The following is a 24,270-nucleotide window of genomic DNA, read 5'->3' as shown; positions in this document are numbered from 1 at the left end:
GCCGAGCAGTAAAGGTATTAATGTAAGGGAAAGAGCCCTGTGGTGGAAGTACGGCGGCAAGTCACTTTCTCTCCCATCTGGCCCTAACAAGATGGAGAGGAGGAGGCAGGTGTGAGAGGTGGTCTGCGCCTCCTTTGGCTGGATTAGCACTTCTGATGGCAGAGAAGAGAGCAGGACTATCCTCGGTGTAGGCTGTCATTCTCTCTCCTCTCTTTTTCCCCGTCTCTCCTTTCCCTCCCTCATACATCCCCTCGCCCGCTCTGTGATCATTGCTCTCTGCCCCTCACTCTGCAGCGAGTGTGAGAGGGGAGACTCAAAATGAGAATAAATGAGGTGTGGGAATGTGTCGGCGTTCGGGCACGTGCGCCTGTGTGTGTACATGCCGCACATATGTGAGCGTCTGTGCGTGCGTGCACCTGCCTGCCTGCGTGTGTGTGTGTGTGTGTGTGTGTGTGCACATCTCTCCCTCTTCTATAGTGTCGAGCTGTGGAGCCAAAAGACTGTCCGGGGACTCTTCATCCACTTGCTGCTGAGTGCCCCAGGGGAAGGATTGAGCCTTGCAGGCTGGGATATTATCAATACAGGCCCTCCAGGCAGCCTGGGAGACAGGAGACGAAGCCACTGACTCACTCTGCCTATTAGTCCACTGCTGAGCGTCGGTGTGTAGGGGGAACAGCTGGTTTGACTGGAGCCTCTGCCAACCAGCCCTCCATCTCTCCCGCTGCCTTACCTGCTCCCAGGCTTACCGACTTCACCTTGTGGATTTGGCTCAGGCTTTCTTTTCTTTTCTTTTTTTGTTTGTTTCCTCTCCTTTTCTTTCCTTCTCTCTCTCCCTGCCCGCCCTCAAACCCATCATCAATTTACTGCCTCTCCCCTGGCCTTGCTCCTTCCCTCCTCTCACAAATCTCTCCGTCTTTATAATCCTCACGCCCCTATTCTATTCTTTCCTCGCTCATTCCCCTTGCCTTTGAGGGTGCCAAGGTACGCCTACGCTCACATCGTGCTGCCCACTCCTGTAATTACATGTGCCCTGCTCTTTTTTTTTTTGAGTGCTTCGTTTCACGGGGATGCCTCTGGCCCGGTGCCGCCGCAGTGAACGACGCTCCTCTCAATAGAAGCAGACGTAGCTGTTGACCAATTACTCCACCGACCTTGATTCTTACTTTTCTTTCACCAGTCCTGTCTGTCTCTCTCTCTCTCTCTCTCTGGTATTTCTCACTTTCTTTCTCTCAGCCTCTCTCTCTGTATCTCTATTTCTCTGTCTCTATCCCTCATCTTATTTGTATTTTTTTCTTTCTGTTTAGCCTTCCCTCTGCTCTTTGCATCTCTGTCTCTATTTTTTTTTTCCCCATATTGTGTGATATTGTATTTGTCTAATGAGGATGCTGACCTTGTATTTGCATGTCTGCACATTGCAAACAGTTGGAACCATCCACATGCTGAACTCAGGTCAACCACTGAACTGAGCAAGACGTAGTTGAATATTTATGTAGTCTGGGTTTGCCGCTAGCACTTTTAATGCTTCATTGTGAATACTTTGCATTGTCTGTCTGATAATATGCAACCCATTCTAATGTGAAATAAGATACAATGTAATCTTTATTTCAGCTCCCCAGTCACCCCTCCAATGCCACGGATGACCATGTCCCAGCATGCAGTAGCGTATCAAATATGGATCAAATAAAGATGCAAGGCTAATGGCCGTATCACGTGCTGAGATGCAGGTTAACGGTCAACCCTTGGTCAGTCTTTGGCTTTGATTCTTCTTGCTGCCAACTCGTCCCGCGCCAAATCATTCCCAGTCTTCATTTTATCCCTTTAGCACAGAGACAGACCGCTGGCCGATCTGCACCCCGCTCACCTCAGCTGGAGGAACGCTCAGCAGAAACCTCGGTCTCGGTCTCCAGAGTCGGCAGCCATTTTGAATCGCTCTCGAATCGCTTGACCAGGTGTAACCGTGACCTCATCTTTTCCAAAAAGAAGAGGAATTTAAAAAACGGCGACCCCGCGAACCTCTCCAAGCTGCAAGCGCTCTCCCCGTGTCTGGATTCTTTTATTGTTTCCGTGGCTCCACTTCAAGGGTCTGTCTGTCATTGTTACGGCTGTCCTGGTCCACCGAGGAAGGGTCAGCCATTTTTGTTGGAACAATAAGACGGACGCAGGTCCCCGGCGCTCATGGCCCCCTCTGGTGATCCCTCAGGTGTCTAGGTCCACTCCAGTAAATGGAAGACAAACACGTCTAGCCTGGTAAAAATCCCCGAGCGTCTAGCAGAAGAGATTCTGTCCCACCGTTCATGTCTGCCACAGAATCATGCAGCGATATCATGTGAGCATATTCTTATTCTTTCAGGCATACACGCTTTATTTGTTAATTTCTTGTACTGTAATTGCAAAATGTTTTCGCCCAATTGTGTGTGAGCACTTTGTATTTCTTTTAGTCCATTCACAGAAGGGACATCTTGTGATTCTGGGCCTCGTAACAGCAATTCTGCATTTTGCTAACTTTGACTGAATGCAGGACTTCTTTTTGAAGCCTGAGAGATTAAATAGCGTGATTTGGCGAGATTAGACTTCCCAGACATTTTCTGCACACTTTGTGAGAGGTTTTGTGTATGTGTTGTGTGTGTTTAGTTTTTGGTGTGCGTCAGTGTGTGTGCACGCTTTGATTGTGTATTTAGGCAAATCAGTGTTTGTGTTGCATTGGCAGTGTGGTAATTTCACACTGAAATCACTTCAGTAAATATAGCTGTTATCTTGCTCCCATTATGTCTCAGAAAGCTAGTCTTTTGAAGTCCACATTTTAAAGTTTACGTACCCACAGGAAGACGTACGCCACTCAAGGTCCTTCAAACTTCTGTTTACTTTCTGCAGTGGCAGAACTTTCTTTGCAGCTGCTCAGAGGCGTGAAATACAGTCAAAATACTGTTGAAGTTGAGATGGCACATCCAAAGTAAATGGACGTGTCTACAAAACAAAATCGACTCCTTTCTTTCAATAGTCAGGCTGATGTCAATTAGCCTTGCGGATACTCAATGGGAGCAAATTGTTCTAGTGTATCTGCAGCTTTTCAGCAAACCTGAACAAACTCAGCTTTCGATAATTAGCGGAACATTCTCACAGCCTCTGAAACTTGAAATAATTGGCCTCTCAGACTGCTAGTGTCTCGGCATCTCTCGGCTTGTACAGCTTTATCCTTGAACCTGACGCCGTGCCTACGCCGCGTCATACCGACGCTAATTGACATTACCACCATTAAACAGCATGCACGGTGAACACTTGAAAAGTTCAATACAATTACATAAAACCTTGGAGAAAATCATTCATACACGGCCTTCTTCCAGTGAAATATTTGAGATACAGCTTTGTCTTATAGTTGCTTTGTGGAACTTTACACATACCATAACTAAAATAGCTTCACACACACACACACACATTCACACACACAAACACAATCATGGTTGATAACACTGAGTTGATAATTCTATTTGGTGACAATCTACAGTCTTGAACTGTATTTTCAAGTGCATTCCTCTACACAGTCAAGAGTGCTCCAACTACAATAGCCTGCACCTCTCAATAAATTAGTTGAGAGTCATTGATTTGGCCATGAACCTCCCAAACACTGGAGCAGTGTGATTCTATTCAATTACAGACATAATCGACATATTATATATTTCAGCCTCCAAATGAACTGTGATACAAACTGAAACTTTTAATTGAGCTGTTAAATGCAAATAGGAATGGAAATTATCGCTGTGTTTTAGGCATGTTGAACAGCACCAATAAATGACTGTATCTAGCATCATGCTGCTGATGCTACACATGAGAAAATGCGACGGTACAGGCGTGATGGGAGATGGCTGATGGGAAATCTAAGACAAGGTAGCATAGGTAAGCAAAGTAGTCGCATAAATACGATATGAAAATGACGGTAAATGGATCTGGAAAGTTTTTAAACAATACTGACCTGGAAGGATTGTCAATGTCAAGTTTCCCCTTTGACAGCCGCTTGCGCTGTCGCTTCAATGGAAAATACTGATTGCCAATAAATAACATGTAGCTGTCACAATGTTTTGAGGGATAACACTGGAGACGAGCAGTGTGGCAACATGTAGGTGTTTAAATCGACTCAGTAATTCGTGGAAAGGACGCCAGGCGAGCGGCGAGGAGTGTCAGAACAACTCTCGCCTGGGGCTTTTGGAGTGAGCCTCTATCAGCTGTAGGTGCTGATTTCTAATGTGAGTCTGTCACTGGAGGATGAATGACCGGATTAATAACCTATTTCTGTTCTCTTTTGTCATCCAGGAATATTTGCACTTGGGCTATAGGCTGTGTGGCACTCTGAGTAGAAAGTCCCGGTTTGCGGAGTACACTCTGCATCAGAGGGGAGCCGATAAGTAGGCGCGCTTCCACCGGGGCTGAGAACTTCAAATGCAGACGAGTGTGACGGGGGGGGTGGGGGGGGGGGGGGAAGGAGAGCAAACGGAAATGATTTCAACTCGTCTCTAAAATGAGCATTCCTTTGCCGTGTAATTATTTCAAAGGCCTCGCGCAGACTTAAACATTTCAGATGATCTAAGGCTTTCCGGGGCTTCAAACTCCCGAGATGGCGGAAGGCGAGAAAGAGAGCCGCCTTGAACCTCGGACCACATTCTTCAAGTGTATGGAACGATAGCTAATTAATCCCGATCCCTTTTCTCTTCTTATCCTTGCTGACGACCAAATGCACTTTCGCTAGTCAAGGGAAAAAAAAAGAAAGAGAAGACAAAGGAAGACAAAGGAGAGACAGGAAGACAAAGGAGAGACGGGCAGAGATGCAGACAAAAAGAGAGGGAGAGAGTCAGACAGAAGCAGAGAGATTTTGGGAAGCGAACACACGCCTACAGGGTGACACAAGGCTGACTGGCAACCAGACGACGGTGTCTGAGCGATACTCGGAGCGTCGAAACCCGCGGGAGCGCGTCGTGTTTAAAGATCCAGTCATCAAACAGAAGCCTGCGTCTGCCTCCGTCTCGTCTGAGCTCCTCGGTCCCACGGGCGAGATGTCTGGCCCTCCTTACGGCAGGTTCGGGAGCGGCGGCGGCGGCGGCGGCTCTGCGACTGTAAACCGGGCCCCGGACGGGACTAACAGACACAACACAGCTCCACTTGGCCAAAGGTTAGCTGCTGCCACGGCAACGTCCCGCCATGCTGGATCCACTTTCCCCGAGATGACAGGATTATGATTTTCCACCAGCTGGAAAACCGCTTCCCTGTGTCATGTTGTTGTGTGTTTGTTTGCGGGTTTGTGTGTGTGTGTGTGTGTGTGGGTGTGTGAGTGTGTGTTGAAGTGCAGTATGATGTACATGTGCCTGACCTTCCACAGTGTCAATCAAGCTGGGAAAACAGGGAGGGAGAGAGAGATAGATAAATGGAAAGAGGACACAGAGAGATAAACAGAGAGAAGACAGACAGAGAGAGAGAGAGAGAGAGAGAGAGAGAGAGATGATTTGAAAAGCTGCTGTTGTCATTAGGAATTTAGGAAGGTTTTTATCTGGTGTACCACGGTATTATATTGAATAACTTGTATTACTGAATTAATCCCACGCAATTATCTCAAAATAGTCTCAAAACAGAGTTTAGCACGGGATAGGCCAGTGTTTTTTGGGTGGTCTAAGAGAAGGCCAACAAGATGTCAATTGAATGTGGTAAATTTAATTAACTGTTATTTCTTTGGAAGTGGGTCTAGGAAAACTCACGGAGAGACATTTTGAGAGCGGAAATATTTCGAAGCTAAAATTTAAAACAGCTGCCAAGTGACGATGGCTTGGCCTTTTTTTAGTGTCAACTAAATCTATATTACAGTTTTATCACTGCATCAAAATGTGGGAAAGTCATACACTTCGTCCTTTCTAACGCAGAGGTAGTGGTTTTTTTTTTTTCTGATTTCTCAAGAGATAGAAGTTAAATCCTTTGCTACTCCTCCGACAAAACTTTAAACCACCTGAAAAACCTCTAAAAGCCCTAACAAGGTGAGAGCATGTGACTATTGTCTTGCCTGTGGCTCGATATTAGATGTGAGCGTGTGTGTGTGTGTGTGTGTCTGTGTGCGCATGCGTGTGTGTGTGTGTGTGTGTGCTGTATCACTGTATCTCCGTGTGTGAACGTGCTGTGTGTCACTAAGTGTGTGTGTGTGTGTGTGTGTTTCAGTGAGAACGGCGTGCCCTCTCAGAGCAACTCAAAGTGGATGAGCCCGAGGGGCCCATAGGGGTTGGTAAAAATAGCCCCAAGGCTGATTAGGAGCGAGGCGGCGGGGGGATTTTAAAAACCTGCTCATTACCGCACCTGTAAGGCCTCTTTAAGTAGCCCTTCTGCAGAGCCCAGCTGCTCACATCTGCCAAGAACTGTTCGCCATGCCTGTAAACTCCTCTCACGCATCCTCCAGGGGCGGGACATCACAACGCAAGAGGACGACAATAGTGGGTAAAAACGCTGGCCTCAATAACTCTCCTCCCCCCCCCCCCCAACACAAAAAAAAGTTACTTTATCTATGCTGAACCTATAGGTGGTGTGCTTCTTGGATTTTTAATAGCATCCTTATTATGCCGTTACCATTCTCCATATGGTTCACTGTCGGGACCCCGAACTGAAACCTCGCTCGCTGAAATGCTGAACCTGCTTCCCTCTCCATCTGCTGTGTGTGAGCCGCACACCGGACAACGCTAGTGAACATTTGATGGCCGACCGACTCCCCTACACACCTAAATGACAAACTGACACACGCTATAAAAAATAAAAAAAAGACTCACTCCTCCTTTAAAAACAATAACACAAACAACTCAACCAGGGTTGATTAAAGTCGTCCTCTATAAAGGGTACACAAACTCCCTGAGTGGGGCGCTCGGTGCCGTTATTGAACCAGCAATCTGTGGGGTCTGAAGAGGCTACGCCCCCCTGTCAAAGCACCGCTATGAAGTCTCAGCCTGCCTTGACCCCGGTTGACTCCCATCAGCCCTCCTGCTGGGACAGTAAAACAAACGAACCCCCCATAGACAGGCTGTTTAGAAATGCGCTCCGCTGAAGCCTGTCCCCAGATGCCTCTTCGAGAGACAGAGACGGACGGAGAGAGAGAGAGAGAGAGAGAGAGAGAGAGAGAGAGAGAGAGAGAGAGAGAGAGACAGATACAGGGAGAGACAGACAGATACAGGGAGAGAAAGACAGATACAGAGAGAGAAAGACAGATACAGGGAGAGAAAGACTGATACAGAGAGAGAAAGACAGATACAGGGAGAGAAAGACAGATACAGGGAGAGAAAGACAGATACAGAGAGAGAAAGACAGATAGAGAGAGAAAGACAGATACAGGGAGAGAAAGACAGATACAGAGAGAGAAAGACAGATAGAGAGAGAAAGACAGATACAGGGAGAGAAAGACAGATACAGGGAGAGAAAGACAGATACAGGGAGAGAAAGACAGATACAGAGAGAGAAAGACAGATACAGGGAGAGAAAGACAGATACAGAGAGAGAAAGACAGATACAGGGAGAGATACAGAGAGAGAAAGACAGATACAGAGAGAGAAAGACAGAGAGAGAGAGATGCAGAGAGAAAGACAGATACAGAGAGAGAAAGACAGATACAGAGAGAGAAAGACAGATACAGGGAGAGATACAGAGAGAGAAAGACAGATACAGGGAGAGATACAGAGAGAAAGACAGAGAGGGAGAGACAGTGAAAGAGCAAAATATTCTCGCTTCTATCAGATATCATGAATGTAATCAATTATTTTATTGTTATAACAGTGTTATAATAGTGTTGCTGTGATACCAGAAAAATTTGACTTTGACACCAATACTAAGTTTAATATGTGAAAATTGGCTGCTACCACAATACCATGGCAAACAAGAAAAGCCGATGTGTTACCCTGCTTGACTCGCACATCTCTGTAGCAACTTCCTGCACATTTGATACGTCGACTCTGTAAATGAAACAGTTCCATATTTGGCTCCTGGCACCGGTTATGTCAGACGGTTTAGTCCGACTGGGATTCAGTTCAAGATGCGGTGGACTGTTTGACGCTGCTGCCATGTTTTCAGATGTTTGACTCTATTCCAATCCTTTTTCTTCTTCTTCTTCTTCTTCTTCTTCTTCTTTTAACCGTTCCAATCCACGTGCCATCTGCACTTACACGCCCTCCGGAGGTGACAACGAAATTGAATTTGAAAGTTTTGAACGTTTAGAAAACGCAGCGCTGAATTCAATTCTTTCCCAACAGAATTGAATTGAAGTAGTGTCGGTTATCATGACAACACTGTGTTACAGCAAAGTTAGCAGGCTCGTCGTTTGGTATGGTTTTGATTTGATACTCCACTATTCTCTGTGTTGTTTTTGGCAGTGATGCCGTCTTTGAATCTGAGTCAAACCGAACAGAGGGAAGAGAGGGGAAACCGGCCGTCATTAGCTCTGCTGCTGCCATTTTGGCTCTGTGGAGGAGGAGAGAGCAGGTCGGGCCGTGTTAGACACACACACACACATTTATCCAGGGAAGGTCACCTGAGCTGGGTTTGCTCCTTTCCAGCGACGCCCTTCTTCACATTCACACTTCCCCACATTTTCCCAACTGGGAGCTGCCCAGTTCAACCGCAGTCTTCTGCTGTTGGTCACTGAGCAGCTGTACAGGAGCAGTGGGGGGGGGGTTCAGCGCCTTGCTCGAAGGCTCCTCGGCAGTGGTTCCTGAGTGAGGGGGAGAGCGTTATTCATTCACTTTAAACAATATTTTCCCAGCTGGTCGCGGGATTCAAATTGGCAACCTTTTCTCAACCTTTTTGACCCCTTAAAATGAAGTGATGCAAATAATGACTTTCCCTTCTCAGGTTGTTTCATTTGATTAATTATCAGAGGCCAACAGCCTGAAAACTACTCAGTATTCCACAAGAAAAAAAGCAAATGTTTGAGAAAAATCTGAAAAAATAGACACGATAATACATTTGTGTAAGAGAAATATGTTTTTTTTTCCGTGTCCCATAAATCATCTAGCGACCCCCAAAAATGATCTTGCAACGCCCAGGTTGCTCTAGGCTACTGCCATCCCCCACATGTAAGAACATATAGACGTACACACACACACACACACACACACACAGAAAACAGAAACACAGTGAAGCAGAACACAAAATATCCCTCTTGATGTCGCACTCGCTCCCTCTCATATAAACACACACACACACACACACACCTTACCGCACACAAACACACTACACAATCTTTGTGTCCTTCAATCCGCCACTCACCCTTTAATCTTTTGTATCCTCTCTCGTTCTCTCTCTCACACACACACTCGAGCCACAGCTGTAGGTTTTCATGTAATCCCGCTGTCCTCTCATGTTATAACAGCTCTGAACTCCGGCCCTCGGAGAGAGGGGGCTCGCCCACACCGTGTTTTCACAGACCGCGGCATCTGGGCCTATAGACGTCACTCCTACGGCGTCCAGTTCTGGGGTGAAGGCCACGTCCGAGGATCAAACGCGAGTCGACATATATCGCTTGTTAAAGATAATATACTTTGCGAGCAGCGGATGAATGAGTGATAACGTAATTGGAAGTAGTGAGGAACGCTTCTGCCTCCCTCTCTCTCTCTCTCTCTCTCTCTCTCTCTCTCTCTCTCTCTCTCTCTCTCTCTCTCTCTCTCTCTCTCTCTCTCTCTCTCTCTCTCTCTCTCTCTCTCTCTCTCTCTCTCTCTCTCTCTCTCTCTCTCTCTCTCTCTCTCTCTCTCTCTCTCTCTCTCTCTCTCTCTCTCTCTGCGAGGCATCTTCTGTTTTTTTTGTCGTCAGATTTCCTTTGTAGTTTCAGAAATCACACCTTTTCTCCTTCCCAAATACTCACTGGTTGCCATTGAAAGGTTAACAAAATGCACTTATGTTGAAATGTACTTATTGTAAGTCGCTATGCTAAATGACATAATGTAATGTAATGAAAGGTTTTGTGTTCAGTGGCAAAGAATACAGTAAGGGCATATAACAAAGAAAAGTAAGTATATATACTGCAGAAATGACTGTCTATCTTAGGAGCTGTTTTGTTACTAGTCCTCCTTCTCTCGCTTTCTCTTCCAGAGGGGCTATTTCTCTTTTTTTTTCTCCTGAGTTCATCTCTCCCTCCATCCATCCCTCCCTCCCGGATCGCGACCCATCTGACCCGCGTTGTCCGGAGCACACCGACATATTTTCGGCGACGTTTGCCAACTGACCGGCTCAGCTTGGCTCACCCCGGCTCAGATAAAGCTCTAGGTTTTGCGCTGACCACTGCTGAACCGCCCCGGCCGTTTACTCTCACCCCCCCCCCCCCGAAACAGATGGTCCCCGGCCTTTTCCAGGCATTTCCTGGGTCACCTGAGCAGCATGCAGCCTCCCCTCCCGCCTCCCGCCTCCCGCCTCCCCACGTCCTCCCTCCCTCCCTCCCCCCCCGCCTCTCGCTGACTCTTCCTGCCCGGTTTGGAAGGTCCTGAGAGGGGTCAGAGTGTCCTGGTGCGCTGGTGGGAGCCATACCGAGGATATTTATTATTTCATTTAAGTCCTCCCTTTGCTCCGGAGAGCGCAGGGACCACTGATGTCTTGCAGAGGTTGAGGGATAGTTCACAAGGTGACCATGTGAACTGTTGAACCCCCGAAGCAGGGATCGGTGTGTGTGTGTGTGTGTGTGTGTGTGTGTTTTGGTGTAGTTGGAGTACTCTTAAAAAGGCCCCCCGAAGAGCTTAGCAACTCTCTGTTTATGTGGCGTGATAAATTCGGCGGAGAACACACACGAACGAGCGGCCACACACAAACACAGACACACACAGACAGAAACACTGCGCGTCGACACACAGATATTGAGAGAAATACACACACACACACACACACACACACATATAGAGACAGCTGTGCACTTTCAGAGAGGGATGTTTAGCGACCGCTGCTGCACGGCTTTTAAGTAATTGCATCATTTATTTGATGTCATTTGGCAACAGTAACATGTACTGCAACACCTCCACCCACTCCGTACCCCACATCACAATGTTATTACATGATAGTGCTCTCCCCCTTTCAACTCCACTCATTTTTTACAGAAATTCAGTGTGTGTTTCTGTGTACTGAATGTGCGAGCGTATGTGCATACTGTATATAAGCAAGTGAATGTGTGTGATTGCGTGTCTGTGCGAACACGTAGTCTGCAGATTCATCATGAGTGCATGTGTGTGCCCCATTGTGTGTGTGTGTGTCTGTGTGTATATGTATATTTCCATTATATGTATATGTGTGTCTGCGGGCCCACGTGTAAACAGAGGTTTAACCTGTTAGGGGAAATTTCTCCGCGGTCAGGCCAATATCGGCTGCTTCCCCACAGCCAAATGGAGGCTGGCTGGGGAGCCGGAGTCCGACAAACCGAAGCAGCCCAGAGTCCTAACATCATTACGGGGCTGAGAGAGGCAATAAAGCCAAGTCTTGTGAGATTACCTCTGCTGTAGCCAATGTACAAACCCACTGCTTTCTGGGTCGCGCATGTGATCTCTTTGTCCGGTCTTGTACGACAAGATGATAGATGATTTAGTCTCCGGGCTGCATGTGAACACATCCTGGTTTTCATCACCTGGAGAATCCATTGATACTTTGATGTCGCTGCTTATTGCGAGTACGCGACACAACCTTGGGACAGAAGAGAGGGTTTATGCTAGAGGGACTGTTGGGCTTTGATTTCACGTTGCGGCACGTCGGCACGGATGTAAGCTTCCTCAGAACCAAGATGTAACGGAAAGGGGGGGGGGGGGAACAAGACAGGGACAGATCCTGTCTGGGACCCCTCCGAACAGTTGCTCCCAGGGAGGAATGAGATTAATGGTTTTGCAAACATGATGAATGGCTGAGATTGGTGATGACAGCCTTTGAGTGACAGGTTACAGGTGTGACCCCTCCCCCAAACCCCAAACCCCAAACCCCAAACCCCAAAACTCAAACTCCACCATCACTTCCCTCCTGTCTCTTCTCTTTTTCTTCCGGGGGGAAACGAGAGCGACAGCCGTCCGCTTCGCCGCCGCCGCCTTTCCCCTCTCAACCAGCCGCGACGGCATGTCCCGCCTCAGGTTATTAGGCGAGGCGTGACCTTTGACCTCTAGTAATAAACACTGTTAAGCCAAGTCTGTGAAGTCTGGGCGTCGGTAGTCACCAGCTGAATCCTTGGGACTTAGCTGCTTGTTTGCTGCACTTAGACTCTCGGCCAAGCCGGAGAAACAGTTAGGCTGTCACACATTAGAGTGGACACACAGCAGCCTCTCGCACAACACACTACCAGTTGGCCTGATTGTTGAGAAAGAAAAGAAATATCAAAGGGCTGTGAAAACAGCTGCAGACGGGGTTAGGGTTACAAAATAAAGATGACGAGGACCAGGCCAGACTGCGGTCATTTGCGGGAGACGGACTGTCGAAGTTTTACAGCCATTAGAGAGGGGCTGGTATTCCAGTTTTGACAAGATGTCACCTTGCACTAACCTTGTGCATCGACGTCGCTTCTGATCTTGAGTGGCATCAGAACTGAGGCGACGATTGAGATCCGTCTGAAGCTTTGTTAATGAAGCCTGTCATTTCATTTATTGTAGTTTCTCAATGCGAACATTTCCCCCACTGTTGTGACCTTCCGCACCACTTCAGCTACTCAGTGTGACCTTTCTTCAGAGCCATTCCTGCAGATTGATTGATTGATTGGCTGGCTGGTTTGTTTGTTCATTCATTCATTCATTCATTCATTCATTCTGTTGCCATTCATGTTAAATGTATTCAAATTCATTGTATGTTATATATCATTTTATGTTTTATATAATGAGCTGGCAAGTGTGCTTTATCGTAAAATATCTTCTAAAATATCTTCTACTTCTGCTTTCTTTTGGTTAGATGACTATGAAAGTCGTAAAAAAAAGTTTAATTTTTTGTATGATACCCAGGCTTATTTAGGAATATGTTTGTCATACACAAATTGCAACATGTATAGACACCGAGTTCACAACAGTGAAATAAAATCAACCAATATATCAATTATTCAGTCAATCTCCCTAGTTTTTTTGTTTTGAGAGAGTGTTTCGCTCTTAAAGAGAACCAGTGATTTTGGGCAGACCAGCGCTGTTGCTTTGGCAGTCGAGGGCAAAACAACACGCATGGTGTGTGCTTCCAAACGTGAACTTGCACGGACAAAAGAGAGAGAGAGAGAGAGGAAGAGACGGGGTTTGAAACGGTAGAGAGGGAAAGGTCCGGGGACTCGGGTGGACAGATGAAGGGATCCGAGGAGAGCGTAAAAGCCTTTCTTCTCCTCTGAGTTTCCACTGTAATGGTCCTCTACGCGTGCACTACTTTTTTGCTCCGAGTCAAAATGAAAGGCAGCAGTGGGGAGCTCACAGGCCCGAATCACGCTGCTCTGTAAACGGACCTGACAACCTCTGATATTGCATCCTCTTTTTCCTCTTCCCCGGAAGGCCCTCGCTCGCTCCCCGCTCCCTCGCTCGCTCGCTCTCACTCCGCTCTTCTTTCTGCGGCCCTGAAGGGCATGGAGGCTGCTTAGGAGCATCTCTTGCTCTTTCAGGTAGTTTCTCTCTCACAACCATACACACACACACACACTCACCAGCTCACACTGACAGCATTAAAAGGCATGCAAAAAAAAAAACAACCTAGCTACACTGCCCAAGGTTGCGAGAAACATTGGCAACTGAAGAGAAAGCCCGTCTTCGTTCTTCCTTCCGTTGTTTCTCTCTCCCTCTCTCTCCCCTCCTTCCTTTCTCGCTTCCTTCCTTCCTTGCTTGCTATCTTTCTCCCTCCCTTCCTTCCTTTCTTCTCATCTTTCTTTCGTTCATTCTCTCTGCATATGTAACGATCCGGGAGACAGTGAGTAATATGGCGGGGAATTAAAGAGAAATGTCCATTGCTCTTACGTGAGAGGATAAACTTGTGGAAAGTAGGACGCTGGCGATCAGAAATGCCCCCACCCACTCCGACGAAAAAAAAAAAAAAAAAAAAAAAAAAATCGGTCACCTTGGATACAGCGAATCGTACCCTCCAACTCTCTTTTGCAGGCACACAAACACATACAGACGCTAGGCACGCTCACACACACCTGCATACACACAAACACACTCAAGCACAAAGACTCTAACTCAAATGTACTTTCTTTCTCTCTCTCTCTCGTGCACACACACACGTACACACACACACACACACACACACACGTACACACACCCACTGGGAGGCTTTAGCGAGCGCTCGCCTGGATGTCCAACCTCGCTGTTGCACGGGGGCTCATGAAATCTGGCTGTCATGCGTCGGCTTGACAAGTATCCTTGACAAAGCAAATCCCAATCTATATGCAGCATGGCAGGCAGGGACCTTGTCAAATGCTAATGCCAGGGACACTTTGGAGGTTGTTGCCCTCTGTGGCTATTTTTATATATATCTGCTTGGCATTCTTGTTTGTGACGCAGTACTGGAGCGAGCCAGGTGGTGGCGGTGTCTGCACTCGCTTCATCAATCACTCCCTTTCGCTCTCTCTCTCTTTCTCTCTCTCTCTCTCTCTCTCTCTCTGCCCTCTCTTCTCTTGTTATTCATTAAAGCGCCTCGGAATAATAAGTCCCCAAGAAACTGGGAACATGTGATGAAGTCGTAGTTAATAATGTATACGCCACCCTCTCCTCTCCCTCCCTCTTTTTCTCCCCACTTCTCCCTCTCTTTCCTTAACTCTCTCTCTCCCCATTCAGCCCCCTTCCCCTTCCACAACACAACTGTGTGTGCTCCACTACACCCAATACGCCCGTGCCCTTGTGGTGAATGGGGGGTAAACACGCATTAACATATTTATACCTTAAGCCCCCATCCGAAGAAATTGTGACAACAACCGCAGATGTAAATGGGTTCATTTGAAAGCCTTGAGAACACAACTCCTTTCACACTTCAACGCGGCTCTTTAATTATACCGCCTTAACGTGTCGGTGAGCCGGAGAGGACAATGGCGAACCCGAACGCTGCCCAGCGTCTGGTCCGGGGATGGTCACTTGGATGCTGCATGCTGATGCGCTCATCATAGAGAGGGGGTCATACGCGTACACACACACACACACACACACACTCGGAATTAGACGCAGCCTCGCTTGTGTACGTCGGTGTGCGGAGAGATTTAGCCGCTCTGATCCGTCTTGAGAGGCCCTGCTGTACGTTTCCCTTGTCGTGACGTAGAGAGCGACGCTTTGTGCTTTTTTCACATGTTGAATGAACGCGCCGCACCACTCTGAGCCTCATGCAGATGTGGAAAATCACATGCGAGCGCCGCGCGGGACTTCAAACGGAGCGGACGGACACAGGCAAAAAAAAAATGTGTTTAAGCCATCAAGTTGTTCTTTTTTTTCTCTCTCCTCTCCTCTCCCCCTCTCTCTCTCTTTCTCCATATTCTCTCTTCTCCGTTCATTCTCAGGGAATCAAACCAGACTCCCGTACCGAGGTTTTAATCTGCATTACGTCTCTGTGGTTTGTGGGGGGGCAGATCCAGGGATTGTCCCTTTCTGTCTGAGTCAAAATCCATACGTGTTTTGCTGATCTCATACTAAGCGGCGTTCATTCGGTGTTGCGCTCGCAGGCCGCGGCTCTTCCCTGTAAGCCGGGCTTATGGGAGATGTACACTCACGGGCACAAATGGGAACAATGGGGACGTCGTCGTTCATGCATTGGCGGCTCAATTATTGAAGCACGAGGATCGATACCGCAGCTCCAGAGTATTTTTTTATGAGGAGCTGAGTAATGCATACTTCTCATGACACTGTCACGGGAAAGGGGGGATAACACAGTGCACCACTGTGGAAAAAGCAGGCTCAGGAGAATCCAAATCGATTTAATTCAATTTGGGTCAGCCTGTCTTATTTCAAAGTGTTTTTTTTTATTCACCTTATGGGCAAGAAAAAGAGAATCTGGACAAAGTCTCTCACTCTCCCACCCTCTTCCCCCCCTTTTTTCCCTCTCCTTTATTTGTCCTGGAAACAAATGACTTGGCTTTCGGGATAAATTATTTATTTCAAAAATTGACTGTATCCTTCATGCTTCTCACCCACTCTCTCCCTCTCTCTCTCTCTCTTCTCTCTCTCTCTCTCTCATAAGCTCCAGATGCAAATGCGACTGTGTCTCTTCCCTATAAATAGCAGTCGCCAGAGGGTTTCTTCCAGGAGTCAGCCACAGTTTCTCTACCCTACCCAAATAACCAGAGGAGGGGAGAGTGTGAGAGCAACACTGTGGCAATACAGCCATTCTCACATCCAGTCAGAACACTCTATCAGCATAGAGATAAGTAAGGAAAGGAGAAAGAAGAAGAAGAAAAAAGGAAAAAAAAAAAAAAAAAAAAAAAGGTCTTGAGTGATTCGTCAGCACGACCCGGAGCAGGCTTCTGATTGGACGCCTGCCTGATGACGCTCTGCCTTGATTGGCTGATGCGTCATGCCCCAGTTTGGTGCGTATTTTCCCCCTCATCATCGGAGACTTGAGTTTAATGAATCTCACAACTGTCCGTGGTGTTGATAAGAAGATCTTCACAATTAGCCTTTAAATGACGGTCTTGTGTATTGAAGTGTTATAAATACAGAGCCTCGCAGAATCATTGGCACCCTGATGATGAGCTAAAGAGGCTGTAAAAGAGAAGCAAATTTAGAGAATTGGGAATATTAGATTCTTTTGCTCAACTGTTTTTTGTTTTTTTATTTTATTTTCACTGTGTGATCATGTTTTAATCTGAAAATGAGTTAATTATTGCTTCAAAGATAATGAAAATCCCCCTGAGTTTGATGTGTTGCGAGATCTCAGGAGAAATGGACTAAAGCAGAATACGGTATAATCTTCTAAGCTTCTCTGTCATGCCTCCACTGCACTTTATCGAATGCATCTCAATGGGTTTTCAGGTGCGGAGCGGGGTTTGGCTGTTAACTCTCGTACAGCGCAGACTTCGTCGGTGAATAAATAATGTCAAGCTATCGTGACGCGGAGGGGAGTACATCAGCCGCCAACCGTTGCTGCTTCGCTACGACCATGAAGATAGAGATGGTTTATTTTGCAGTAGAGGTTTTTCTTCCGGCTGTTTTCCCATTGATCTCTAAAGACGAAATTTCAAGTGAGAATCTTGCTGTATAGGTATTCATCTGGATCTTTAAGAGTATTATAACCAGGGTAATAGATTGAGGGGATGTTGCTCCCATTAGTGCCATGGAAATCCAATATTCAGCGATGTAGATCACAATATACCACAGCAAAGAATAAAATAAAATAAAAGTACCTGAAAAATTCTGAGAAAGCTCACTGGGCAGCAGTGAAAACCAAGAAGGGAGAGTTAGGGCTTGACAGAGCATCTCATAAGAATAAACAGGGAGTGTCAGGATCTAGATGGATCAAACTTCACACAGATATATTGATTAAATAAAAAAAAAAAAAAAAAAAAAACCACCTTAGGAAACCTTTAATAAGCTCCACAATAGTAGTTGCTGATAATTGCGACCACCATTTTCTTTTCTTTTCAAAATCTTTTTTTTTTTTTTTTTTTTTTTTTAAGAATAATGCTTATCACACATCAGACACAATCTATTTTTTCCTGGGCAATTGCTTTTGAGTAAAATATCATTTCCCCCAATTTCCTGAGCAGAGCCAGTAGCTCATTACAAGAGTTTATCTGTTGTAATCTTTTTGACTCTTCCTTACCAAAGGGTGCCGATAATTCTTGAAAACACCACATCATTTATTACATACTCTTAATTGAAATTATATTAATAAAAAAAAAAATTGTAAATACTAATAAAATATTTGAAATGCAACTTTGGTGATTCAGGTTTTGCTGTGATTTATGTGACGTAGAATTAATTGGAGTATGTTACACCAAGAAGCAACTTGGCGTGAATAAATTGTGTGTGCTTAAAACTAATGCGTCTAAATCCACACAGTGCTAGTGTGGCTCGTCAGCCTGTTTTTTTATTTATATATTTTTTTCAAACAGCCACCATGCTTGCAGTTGTTGACAGTCTGCATCATCAGGCTGTGGATGCTGTCCGTCCTCCAGAGGGGCACAACCTCCATACTGCCGTAAACTATGAATGTTCACGACAATTAAACATAAAATCTTTAGATGATGAGACTTAAAAAATTAAATTCAACAGCACTCAAGTGAGAATTTAAAAGCAGAATCGTTTGGTTCTTTGCCTGAATGTTTCAAGAATGACAAAACCGACTTTTTTTTCAATTAGAAACTCTTGTGGAGGATCTGAGCGGATGGGACACAAACCACTCTCTTTCTGATCCCTTTTACTTTCATTTCAATGGCACAACACACATGCAGGTACACACACACACACACACACACACACACACACGCGCGCGCAAACACAGTCCTCTCTCTCTCCCCTCATTAGAGAGGCTGCATTGTTTCACAGCTGATTGTGAGGACTGCACAAAGTGATCCTGATGAAGTCTTTATTTTCCATCCCAGCTCACTAATCAATTCCTATTCTCTTTCCCCCATCCCTCTCTCTCCCTCTCTCCCCGCCTCTTCCTCTCTGTCTCTCTTCCTAAAAGCCTGACACAGAGCCAGGAGTGAGACAAACACCCATGGAAATCATTTCAATAAAGACTGCCATCATATAGCCGCGGTGCTATAACACTGTGATAGCAGGATTCATAGCAATTTAATTAGCTAAAACGAATAGGGTGATGGAAGTGTCTCCGCCTGATAATATTCACTTTACTCACCGGGCTTTGCAATTGAAATCAAAAGGGGAACGTGTGAGGAAGCCCCGCTCTCCGAGTGAAACGTGAAACACAAGTTATTTATGAAAATATTCATGTGGCTCTAGTTGTGGGGATTTCTCAGCCATGGGATTGCATGGGTTTATTCATACATTCAAATCTGGAGTTTTACAGCGCAAGAAAAAAAAAAAAAAACTGGGGGAGGGTCACTTACAGGGAATGCAATTGAATGAATGAGGAAGAAAAAAGTAAAAAAAAAAAAATCAAATTCATACAAAGCCATTTTTTCATTTGCTCCTGTAACCAGAGCTCAGCCATGCACAGCCTAAACATTGACTATACAGCACAATCTAAATAAATGACTCCCCCTTTTACTTAATGTATTCATTCAAACCAACCTGAATCGCATTCCCTGTGAATGATATCACTGTTGATGAAAATGCATGAACGCTCGTTCTCAGGCCCAGCCTCTCGCAGGCGGCCGCGGGTCTTCCCTGAAGAGACTGTACTCTTGAATTGTTTAAGTCTCTCTGTCTCTCTCTCTGCCGCCTGCTCCCAGAACATGACACAGACATGAGACCCGTGTCGCCGAGGAGTCAAGCCGCCTGAGTCCTGAGACAACGGCCTCTAATCCAGTGGTGTTTTCAAAGCAAGATGAGGGGGCAATGGAGTGCACACAAGTGCAGATTTTAGTGGAGCAGCTAAGCTATGGTAAAATATTTGGGCCCAGCAGAGAGCGGATTTAGCTCCTGAAGCAGCACACTCCACTAGACGCCATTTTTAGGGTGTGTGAATATATGGATGCCATCCAGTTTCTCCAATTGGGTGAATGTTTATTTCAAATATTTTGGCAGTTGAGGAAAATGTAAGGGAAATTTGCAAAATGAGGTAAAATGTATAAATAGAGGAAGTTTTAATAGGTTAAAATGTTCAGCCACTGAGTCACAGATATTATTTTTTCAATAATAAAAAAAATAAATAAAAGAGGAATATTATACTCATATTTTTTACTGTAACATTGCAATGAATTATACTGTGCACTTACAAGCAGATAGTAGTAATAGAAAAACAACAATAACAATGGAAAAATAGCCATGTAGTGTATTACTAGTAGAGAAAAATTGAAGTGTAATTTTACTATTATTATTAGCATTATTATGTTTCAGTCTCTAGCTACATTCTTTTAATAATAACAATAACAACAACAACAATAATAATATGATGATAATATAACTTTTTGTTTGAGTTTATTAATTTTAGCTTGCTTGTTTTCTCTTTATTCATCAGGGAGGCCAAACTAAATGGATATCTAAATCCATGTGGCCCACAGAGGCCGGTACGTGTTCGCTCCTGGCCATTTGCAGGCCTCTGAAGCTCCATTAGCCGGCCGGATAGTGAGCTGCAGCCACGCCGCCTCACGGGACGCCGAATAACAGCTCCACTGAAGGCTCTTTGAAAATGACCGATCGTACATTTGTGGGAGAAAGCCCACCGCCGAAAAAGAATTCCATTGTAATTGTCCGCAGTCATCGAAACTGAGGCTTATTCTTTCCCCTTTTTGTCTCCACCGCCATATTTGCAAGTGATGAAAATGAGATTGTGAACTCCAAAGGATATTTCTGTTGGGGGGCGGGCGATATTTATCTCTTTGGGTCTGTTTACCTTTTTCACCGGCAGGAATATTAACAGGAATCCAACATTTAGTGCTGCAGTAATCCCAGTGATTAAGACCTGCTGACAGTTGAAGGTAAAGTTTATTGTTACTCTGGGACCCGGGGTGCGCTGCCATATTAAAAACTGGCTCCGCACGCAGAGCTGGCTGTGAAAGCAGACACAAGAGACGAGCCGAGATCAAAGGGCTGCCCAGTGAGGATCTCACCACTACAGTGGTACTGTTCAGCTGGGAAAAGTGTGTGTGTGTGTGTGCGCGTACAGACACACTTGCACACAAAATAGCACTGTATGAGTGTAGTCAGTAATGTAGCGGCAAATAAAAAGGTGGAAAACTATGACCTTCAGCTGGTGTTCATCTTTAAGGCATCACAATCATCAAAATAATTTAAAAAGTACTTTTTTCCCCTTAAAAAACCCTATTCCCATGTATCTTACAGCAGTTTGATACTACTTAGCATGATGTTTACTATGAATTTAGGTCATAAAAATTTTAAAACCGGTAATAAAATAGGTGAGTAAACTCTACTCTGCTAATAAGAATGTAGGTAAACTTAGTTTGGGTAGGTCTACCTCCCTGTGTGTATTATAAATACTCAACCCAAACAGTCTTGCAGCATGTGCACACACACATACACAAACACACACATGCATGCACACACGCAGACACACACACACACACTTGCGAAGAACTGACCCACACACACAAACACTGGTCAAAAATTTTAAAACACCAAACAACCACAAAAAAACAAAAAAACCAACAACCAAAAAATAAAATGATTGGTTTAAGGGCACAGAAACACGAACCACATTGCCATATATACATTCCAATTCCACCAACCAAGTGAAAAAAAAACAGCATCCATTTTTTTTTTCTCTCCCACCCGATGTCCAATCAGATGCTCAGGTTGGGAGATGAAAATGCCACTTTTCCTGCAGGCAGCCCCAGGCATGTCATTAGGAGGGGAATTTGATGCCCCGTACAAGCGCTTGGAACTATCAAGTGCAGTAAAAGTGAAAACTCATCACTTTTTCCCCAAATTTCACCATGTCCTTGACTTAAGTGGCTTTGCTCCCATTGTCAGAGAGAGAGAGGGAGAGAGAGAGAGAAAGAGAGAGAGAGAGAGGGCCTATAGGATTAGGCCTTTAGGTGTCACTGTACTTTCAAGAATCCATCCTGGTCTCTCGCACAAACACACACTCTCACACACTGTAACAAAATGGTGTCTCGCCGGGGCATCTATTGTTCAAGAGCGCTGGGTTCGGCTTTCAGCCTGTGTCGCGGCGACACAGAGAGGGTCCTGTGCTCCACTGACTTCCCTTCTCCAGGGACGGATGATTAATGGCCAAAGCAACAACTTTGGAGTTGTTCACAAAATCAAATTTCTCACCGAGACGTCAATCCGGACCCCGACTTTGACTGCCATCGAGTTCTGCTGTCCCCAGCGAGCGAATTTAGCTTTTATTTTTTTTGCACACAAACTTCAGTATTATTCCTTTTTTTAAACAGCAAATGTTCTGCATTCCCTCGACCGCAGGGGAACTGCGAGGGCGCTGGACGTATTGAGCAAAATGTCGAGGTTTATAAGGTGTAATTGCGACAAATTACACCGGCGCTCACTTGTAATATACCTTGTAATTCCATTCTCGCAGAGTAAAATGCTTTTTTGAAAAAGCAGGGGAAACTAGGAGAAAAACAAGAGATGAAAAGAGGCTTTTTAAAGTCTCGACATTACACATTCAACACTGCAAGAACAAAGCGGTGCCATAAATACATCCATATGCTCTCTGTTTGTGGCTACGCATATTTCTATTCAAGGAAAAACATGCGGTTTTATGCTGAAAGACTTACTATTCAGAAAATAACCTTTGTAGATGAGAAGATTTGAAACAGTTTTTCCCTCCCTCCCTCCTTCCTTTCCTCTCTGCCTGCTCTCCCTCTCTCTCCCAGCATGACTTTACTGCTGCATCACCCCAGATAGAGATCTGCCGTCTATGCTGCGTTCAAGACTAATCAGCCCTGGCATTGTTATGCTGTTTATATTCAGACAATACGCTGCCAAAAAACGACAGGCATAATCACAGGGCCTGAGCAGCGGCAACGACAAACACGGTCCCAACGACTACAAATACGCACCGTAAACACATGCTAATAAACACAACACAGGCTGTTTCGAGTCAGTGATCTGGGGGGGAAGAGGCAGACCTAGTTAGCCGAGGTCTCCCGAACGAATTTGTGTATTTATTCGCGGGGGGCTGCCTATGTCGAGGAAATGTCACGTTAGGAGGCTGCTGTTGTCACGGTGTCCTTCTCACCTCGTTAGGGTTCGTTCGGGCCGTTGTTTGTGCGGCTGAGAGCAGCTTGTGAGAGCCGCAAATGGAGCTAAGCACCCGTAGGAGTCTCGCAGGGCTGCATTAAAAATACACCAAGAGGTTACCAGGCGCTTGGCAGGACGGACACAAGCTGTCTGACATGCTTGATAAAACAAGCAACTCTGACACAGATACAGTTTCGAAAATGAAAATTCAATGAATGAAATTTTTTGCCTTCGCCCCTTGACTTATTACCCTCCCGAGCCGCTTTTGTATCTCCATTGCAATGTTTTCTTTATCAGAAAAAGCGAAAGGCAGTGTTGTTTTGGGACAACGGCTCTGCCTGCTGAGCTGAAACGAACAGTTCTGACAAGATTCGGGTGAGGTGAGGACATTGTGCTCTGCCCTCCGCTGCTTGGGATTTTGCAACAAACATGCAGCGAGGGAGAAAGCAGCACCCAGTAACAATAACAGCAGTTTTCTCCTTTTTTTCTTTTGCCTCCCTATCTCCTTCCCTCCCTTGTTCTCTCCCTCTTTTTTTTTCACCCCCTTTCTACTTTTCTGCTTCTGTTGGAAATTAGCCGGGAGACAAAGAAGGCATGTGTTGCGACATGGCATGCCTACTGTACCGGTGTGGCTGGGATTTCCGGTGCACGACCTTCCAGGCATGGCTGCAAAGGTAATTAAAACTCATTTGGATTCCTTACTCATCTGTGCTGACAGCGCTGTTCGGGGCTATACTTTAGGAGACAAAGGTATCCTGGCACCTTTTTATGGGGTAGGGGGGCCAATGTGACGCCAGTTGAGCGCGTGTGTGGGAGGGAGAGGAGAGGAAGTGAGGAAGAATATGGATGTTCATCGAAGCGAATGTGTGTTCCTCTGTGTGCGTGTGTGTGTGTGTGTGTGTGTGTGAATAGAGTAGTCAGGAGAGTCTAGGGGGGAGTGTGTTTAAGCAGAGATAGGCAGCAGCCTGTACAGGAGGCTTTGTGACCTAGATTGAGGTGAGAGGGAGAGAAGGAGAGATAAACAGAGAAAAGGAGTAACTGAGAGAGAGGGCAGGCAGAAGAGAGAGGGGAAGGGTTAGAGAACGATAAACAGAGAAAGGAATAAATGATAGACGGGGGAGAGAGAGAAAGAAAGAAAGAGGGAGGAAGGGAGATAGAGAAGGGAGAAGGGGGGGGGGGGGGGGGGTCCAAAGAAAGAAAAGGGAAGCAGGCGAAAAAAGTGTTGGGTTTCAAATCCAGCGCTCCCGACAGCGGCGTGCCAGATGACCTTGGGCATGTCACGCTGCCATCTGTTCGCTCTGTCTGGCCTGTCAACGCACCTCCAACTCCAGTTAAAACATGACATTCCAGTTTCCTTACACACCGAGGGGCAACCGTCATCACCCTGAGCGAGCGAGATAGAGAGACACAGAGAGAGAGAGCGAGAGAGAGAGAGAGAGGGAGTGACGGGGGAAAATCGGGGGAGGAATCACGAGACAGAGGGAGGAGAGAGAGAGAGATACAGTAGAGGCAAGAAAGGGAGTGA

The sequence above is a fragment of the Centroberyx gerrardi genome, chromosome 9 (assembly GCF_048128805.1).
Source record: "Centroberyx gerrardi isolate f3 chromosome 9, fCenGer3.hap1.cur.20231027, whole genome shotgun sequence".
In the NCBI taxonomy this organism is placed as follows: Eukaryota; Metazoa; Chordata; class Actinopteri; order Beryciformes; family Berycidae; genus Centroberyx; species Centroberyx gerrardi.
The sequence above is the reverse complement of the archived record's forward strand: the minus strand, read 5'-3'. Positions refer to the sequence as shown.